At 64.2% G+C, this 5,434-nt stretch overlaps 1 long non-coding RNA gene across 1 annotated transcript; it reads right to left on the minus strand.

The window, feature by feature from the left end:
- Positions 1 to 1,422: 1,422 nt before the first annotated feature.
- On the minus strand, positions 1,423 to 4,058 carry H19 (H19, imprinted maternally expressed transcript (non-protein coding)). Its single transcript, NR_138254.1, has 5 exons — positions 2,743 to 4,058; positions 2,527 to 2,661; positions 2,319 to 2,431; positions 2,118 to 2,238; positions 1,423 to 2,036 (listed from the first exon to the last, which is right to left on the minus strand). It is a non-coding gene; the product is annotated as a H19, imprinted maternally expressed transcript (non-protein coding) (long non-coding RNA).
- Positions 4,059 to 5,434: the final 1,376 nt, after the last annotated feature.

The raw sequence follows: 5,434 nt of genomic DNA on the forward strand, positions 1-5,434 counted from the left end.
GTAGGGTCAGGAAGACAAATGCGGCCTCACCCTGGGCTGGCCCCAGCGACCTCTGACCTCCTCCATGAGATGGCAGCCAGTCCCAGAGGCACCATCCCAGAGGCTTCAAGAAACTCCTTCACCGGATGTCTACGTGCATCCTGGGGGGTGATCATCCGCCCAGGTTTTCACACACAAGTGTGTCCCTGGAAACCCCTCAGTCTCTGACAGACCCCAGGGCCCACAGCTGGATGGGGACGGGGCAAGAGAGGGTGCAGAGGGGAGGCCAGACCCAAGGGGCGTGGGTAACCACCCTGCTCTTCCGCCCTGGACACCAAGACCCCAAAGGCGGCTGGGCCGGTAGGGGAGGGGCGTCCCTAACCGCCTTCCTGTCTGTTCTTTGTCAGTCGGGGAGGAATTTTCCTGACAGCTCTGTGCACTGGGAATGGGGGTGGAAGGCAGGGGGGAGGAGGGAAGGAATGGGGAGGCCAGGACCCCACCCTTATTTCCAGGGGCTGCCCCTTGTGTTCCCAGCGCCTGCAGAGTGAGGGGCTGGGGGCTGGGAGGCCTGGCTGAGGGAGCTGCCAGCCGCTGGCCTCTGTGGGGAAGCTGACCCCGAACCCATGAGTGGGCTGCCTTGGCACCCGGGAAGCAAACCCCTGCATGCCAGGGTTCTTGGGGCTCCAGCAGCAAAACCCCAGGGAGAGATCTCGGGAGCCCCTCACCCTCGGCCCTCCTGCCCCTCCTTCACCTCCTCTCTGTGGCCACCCTCAACTCCTTCCTCCTTCTTTCTGGTCCCCTGGCCTCCTTAGGACCTCCCCCCCAAGCCCACCTGCCCACTCCCACCCCCACCCCTTGGCTCCTTGTGTGGGGGCCGTCCCTCCGATGTGGCCCCGGCTCCCACCCACAGCAACAGGGGAGCAGGAACGGGACTGGCAAGTGGTTTGTGCCCCTCTCGGGATGGGGTCTCCCAGAGCACCTTGTGGGCCTCCCAGAGTGGCAGGGCCAGCCCTATCCCAGTCACCTAGTCTGAGCCTCAGGAGTCTGGGGCCAGCACCAAGGTGTCATTCTGATGGGACTTTGGGGTGGCAGGAGGCACTCGTTTGGGGGTGCCTTGGTGGTCCCTGACCCCTGCCTCAGAACCCAGGCCCCCTCCGCCAGCCCAGGCCCTCCCACTCTGTGGAGCCCCTGGTCCTGCAGCCCCTCCACCCCCATCACTGCGTGCTGACCGCCTGCCTTGCACCCCTGATGTCCACACACCCTCTGCTCACCCCACCCCTGGTGTGTGCTGTGCTGCACCCATCCCTGAGTCCCCCGCCCTGGAACCCCCATCCCCTTTTCATGTACTCCTCCCCCTCCCCCTCCCTCCAGCCCCCCTCTGCCCAAGGCTGGCCTCCCCCACGTCAGGCCCACAGCCCCAGATTCCAGAGTCCCTGAGACAAGTTGCTGTAACAGTGTTTATTGATGATGAGTCCAGGGCTCCTGCTGAAGCCCTGGTGGGGAGGGGCACAGGGCGAGATGGGGCGTAATGGAATGCTTGAAGGCTGCCCCGTGATGTTGGAGCTTCCAGACTAGGCGAGGGCAGAGTGAGGCCTCGGGCACACAGCCGGCGCCCAGTCACCCAGCCCAGATGAAGGGCGGCCGGGCCCTGGGCGGGCACTTGCCAAGGTGGCTCACACTCACGCACACTCGCACCGAGACTCAAGGCTGTCTCCACAACTCCAACCAGTGCAAATGACTTAGTGCAAATTAAATTCAGAAGGGACGGGGGAAACAGAGTTGGGGAGGCTTTGAATCTCTCAGAGAAAGGAAAGACAGGAAAGCTCAGAAACAAAGAGACAGAAGGATGAAGAAGAAGAAGAGGGAGGTGGTGGGGACGGGGTCATCCCGCTGGAGGAGCTCAGCTCTGGGATGACGCGGTGTCTGGTGGTCAACCGTCCGCCGCAGGGGGTGGCCATGAAGATGGAGTCGCTGGTGGGGGGTGGGTGCTGCGGGCGCTGCTGGTCCGATGGCGTCTTTGGTGTTGGGTTGATGAGGTCTTGTTCCTCTAGCTTCACCTGCAAATAGCGACACGTGGGTTGGGTGGGGGCAGGGTGCTCGGGGGCCTGGAGGCTTCCGGAAGGAGCGCTGGTGCTCACCTTCCGGAGCCGATTCCTGAGTCAAGTAGTGCAGTGGTTGTAAAGTGCAGCGTGTTCGATTCCAACTAGAGGGTTTTGTGTCCGGATTCAAAGGCCCAGGCTTGAGCTGGGTAGCACCATTCTGCGGATGGAGAAGGAGTGAGGTCCCACTCAGCTCCTCTCACGTGCCCCCCACCCCAGGTGTGGCAGGAGGCCCCGTACCTTTCATGTTGTGGGTTCTGGGAGCCCAGAGGGCAGCTGTAGTGTGCCGACTCCGTGGGAGAAGTAAAGAAACAGACCCGCTTCTTGCCGCAGCCCCACCAGCCTAGGGTGTTCTGTAGGAGACAAAGGTGGGGGTAGTGAGATGGTGGCCCGGCCGGGCGGTCTGGGCAGGGCCCCGTCCCGACGCAAGGAGGGCAGACATGCTTACCAGGAAGGCCGGACGCGCCCCTTCTGTCCTCGCCGTCACACCGGACCATGTCATGTCCCACTCGGCAAGTCCGCCGGACCTGGCGTCCCGGCCTTCGGCAGCTGGTGGGCACGTCCACCCCGACTGGAGACCTGGCTGTGGGGAGAACGAGAGAGGTGTTGGTTGTGTGGGAAGGGGCGGGTGGGGGCTCAGGGTGGCAGAGGAGAAAAAACTCACCCTCGTCTCCAGCCCGAACGCTGAGGCACCGATCCCGGCTCCGTCGTCGCCCATGAGGCCCGCCTTGGCCACGGGCTCTGGAGGCCAGTGCCTCCCGCTCGCCGCCTGCTGTGCTCCTCACCCCTGCCTGCGCCAGCCTCCCTCCTGAGAGCTCTCATTCACTCCGCCCCGCCCGCCTCGCCTAGTCTGGTCTCGCCCCATGCCCTTGACTCCCCTGGATGCTGTACTGCCTGCCAAGCCAGCCCCAGGGGCTGAGCGGTGAGGGCATACAGTGTCACCAAGTCCACTGTGGGCCCTCTCCGCACCAGACCCTGGGCCGCAGTGCCTCGTGGGAACGGCGCCCGCAGGCCAAGCCCCTGCAGCCTCCTTGCTGCGTAATGTCCCGGGGCCCCTCCCGCGGCCGCTTTGCCCTCCTGGTGACGTCCTGCTGCAACTCCCCGAGCACTGCCTGTCTTCCCGCTCTCCAGCCCTCGAGGCTCTGGCATAGGCCTGAGAAAGCCCTGCCAGAGCTGCCCCTGTGCCTGCTACTAAATGAATTGCGGTGGGTGAGGTGGCAGCTGGGGACCCCTCTGTCCTGTGTCCCCTGCCTTGTCCCTGTCTGACCCGGGCCTGGGGTACCACCCCACGTGCTGGACCCTACGCTGGCCACCCTGTGCTCCGTCCCTGCCCTCTTGCCCTTTCTGCCTGGGATGAGCCCGCAGCCCCCCAGCCTTGCGCAGTCTCGGCTCCCCCCGAGAAGATGTCACCTTTGCTAACTTTCCTGCCCCCATCCTGCCCCTCTGCCGGGAGGGTATCTGCTTCTCCCCGCCAGCCCTCGATCCCCTAAACCTCCTTCTTTCAGAAGGCTGGGGAAGCGAGGCCTGAGGAGGGAAGGGACTCACCTGCCCGGCAGATGGGGTTCTCACCTGCCCGCTGCTGCCAGCTACACCTCCGTTGCCCAGGCCCTGGGATCAAACCCTGCCCATCAGCTCCCCTCGTCCAACCAGCTGCCACGTCCTGTAACCAAAAGTGACCGGGATGAATGCCTGGCTCCCCCTTCTCTCCAGCCCTAGCTCGGGCCCATCGCCCCCAGCTGATGTTGCTCCCTCTGCACGATGCCTGGGCGCCTACACCGCTCTCCTCACTGGCCCCAGACCCCACAGCCCTGCCCCGAGCTAGCCCCTCCACCCGTCGTCACGCCTGCCAGACTCCAGATGTCCAAGGTGCTCCTTGGCTCCCACAAACTCTCCTCCAGCACCCCATCTTCCCCTGGTTGCCCCACGGTTCCCCACTTCCCCAGTTTCCCCCGTTACCCCCCACCCCTCCCACCCCCTCCCTCACCCTGCTCCTTGGCCCTAGCCCGGGCTTTTTCTAACTGGGGTGGCCCCGCCCAGAATTCCCGCCCCTGCCCTGCCGGCCAATCAGAGCAGGGCCCTCCCGAGGGCCCCCGCAGGGCCCACCTCCGCCCTGGACAGTTCCAGCACACGTCTCTCTCACCCAGCACCCATCCTGGAATTCTCCAAAGACGGCCTCCCCACACCCCTCCTTTGGCATCCGGAGACAGGGCTGGGCATCGCCCCTGTCGTCTCCCTCAGGGTCGAGGACTTCTCCCTCCCAGACTGCTGTCTTCCCTCAGGGGGCACCATGCCTGCTGCTCCCTGCCTGCCAGCGCCCTGCACGTACTTTGCACATGACTGGGGGCCAACTGCGGGTCCCTAAGGACTCGGATGGCACACAGAGCCCTTTCCTGCCACCACCACGGACGGCTCAGACCTCACGTTTGCTCCAGGGGTCCCGGAAGTCCACGGGGTGTGGTTTCTGGAGAGTGGGGGTGGGGTGTTGAGGGCAGAGGCAAGTGCCGAAAACCCCCGATGGGTGCGGTGCCAGCCCCCAGGCCGATTCCCATCCAGTTGAACGAGATTGTGCTCGTCACCACGGCTTCCGCAGGACAGAGTCCCCACAGCCGCTGGGCGCCCTGGTCCCCTTCCCGTCCACTTTCCTGTCTGAAGACTGCATGCTGCCGGTCGTGCTCTCGGCTCCCGGGCGCACTCTACTGACAAATGGTGGGCGGCCTCACAGACTCTCCCAGGCCCCGCGGGGCACCACGGTTGGGAGTGGAGTGAAGACTGGAGAGCTTCGACTCCCCCAGCCACCCCGCTGTGGGTCCGCGGGTCACCACCTTGGCCTCTGGGGAGGGTTGTTGGGGCCCCGCGGTCCATAGGGTTCACCACGAGTCTCGAGTGTCGAAGCCGTGAAGGGGGGCACCAGGGCCAAGGGACCCAGAGTTCATGGGTCCAATCACCCCGCAGGCCCTCTGGGATGTGGAAGGGCTGGCTGCACCTTCGGCAAACCCTCTGCTTCTATGGCCCCGCCAGGAACGGCTGGGTGCTTGCCTGCTGAGCACTGACCACCGGACTTTGTCGTGGGTGAACCCCAGCTTTACGGCATGAGAATTCTCAGGCTTTCCCATGAGTGGACCCCCAAGTTAGGAGACCAAGGCAGATCCCCACATTTTGCTAAAAGTGGAGTCCAGCCTTGGGTCACCTTCATACTGTCATGTGAGTCACCACTGCTGCCTCTCAGTCATTTCTGTCTCTATAGCTACAACCGATTCTGTGCCATTGCTGGGAGATGGGCTCATTGGGGACAGCACCCAAGACCCAAGGGAGACTCTGGAAATACAAATGTACAGGGCAAGGCGGCTCCCCAGGCC

Source organism: Chlorocebus sabaeus, chromosome 1 (genome assembly GCF_047675955.1).
Source record: "Chlorocebus sabaeus isolate Y175 chromosome 1, mChlSab1.0.hap1, whole genome shotgun sequence".
Lineage (NCBI taxonomy): Eukaryota > Metazoa > Chordata > Mammalia > Primates > Cercopithecidae > Chlorocebus > Chlorocebus sabaeus.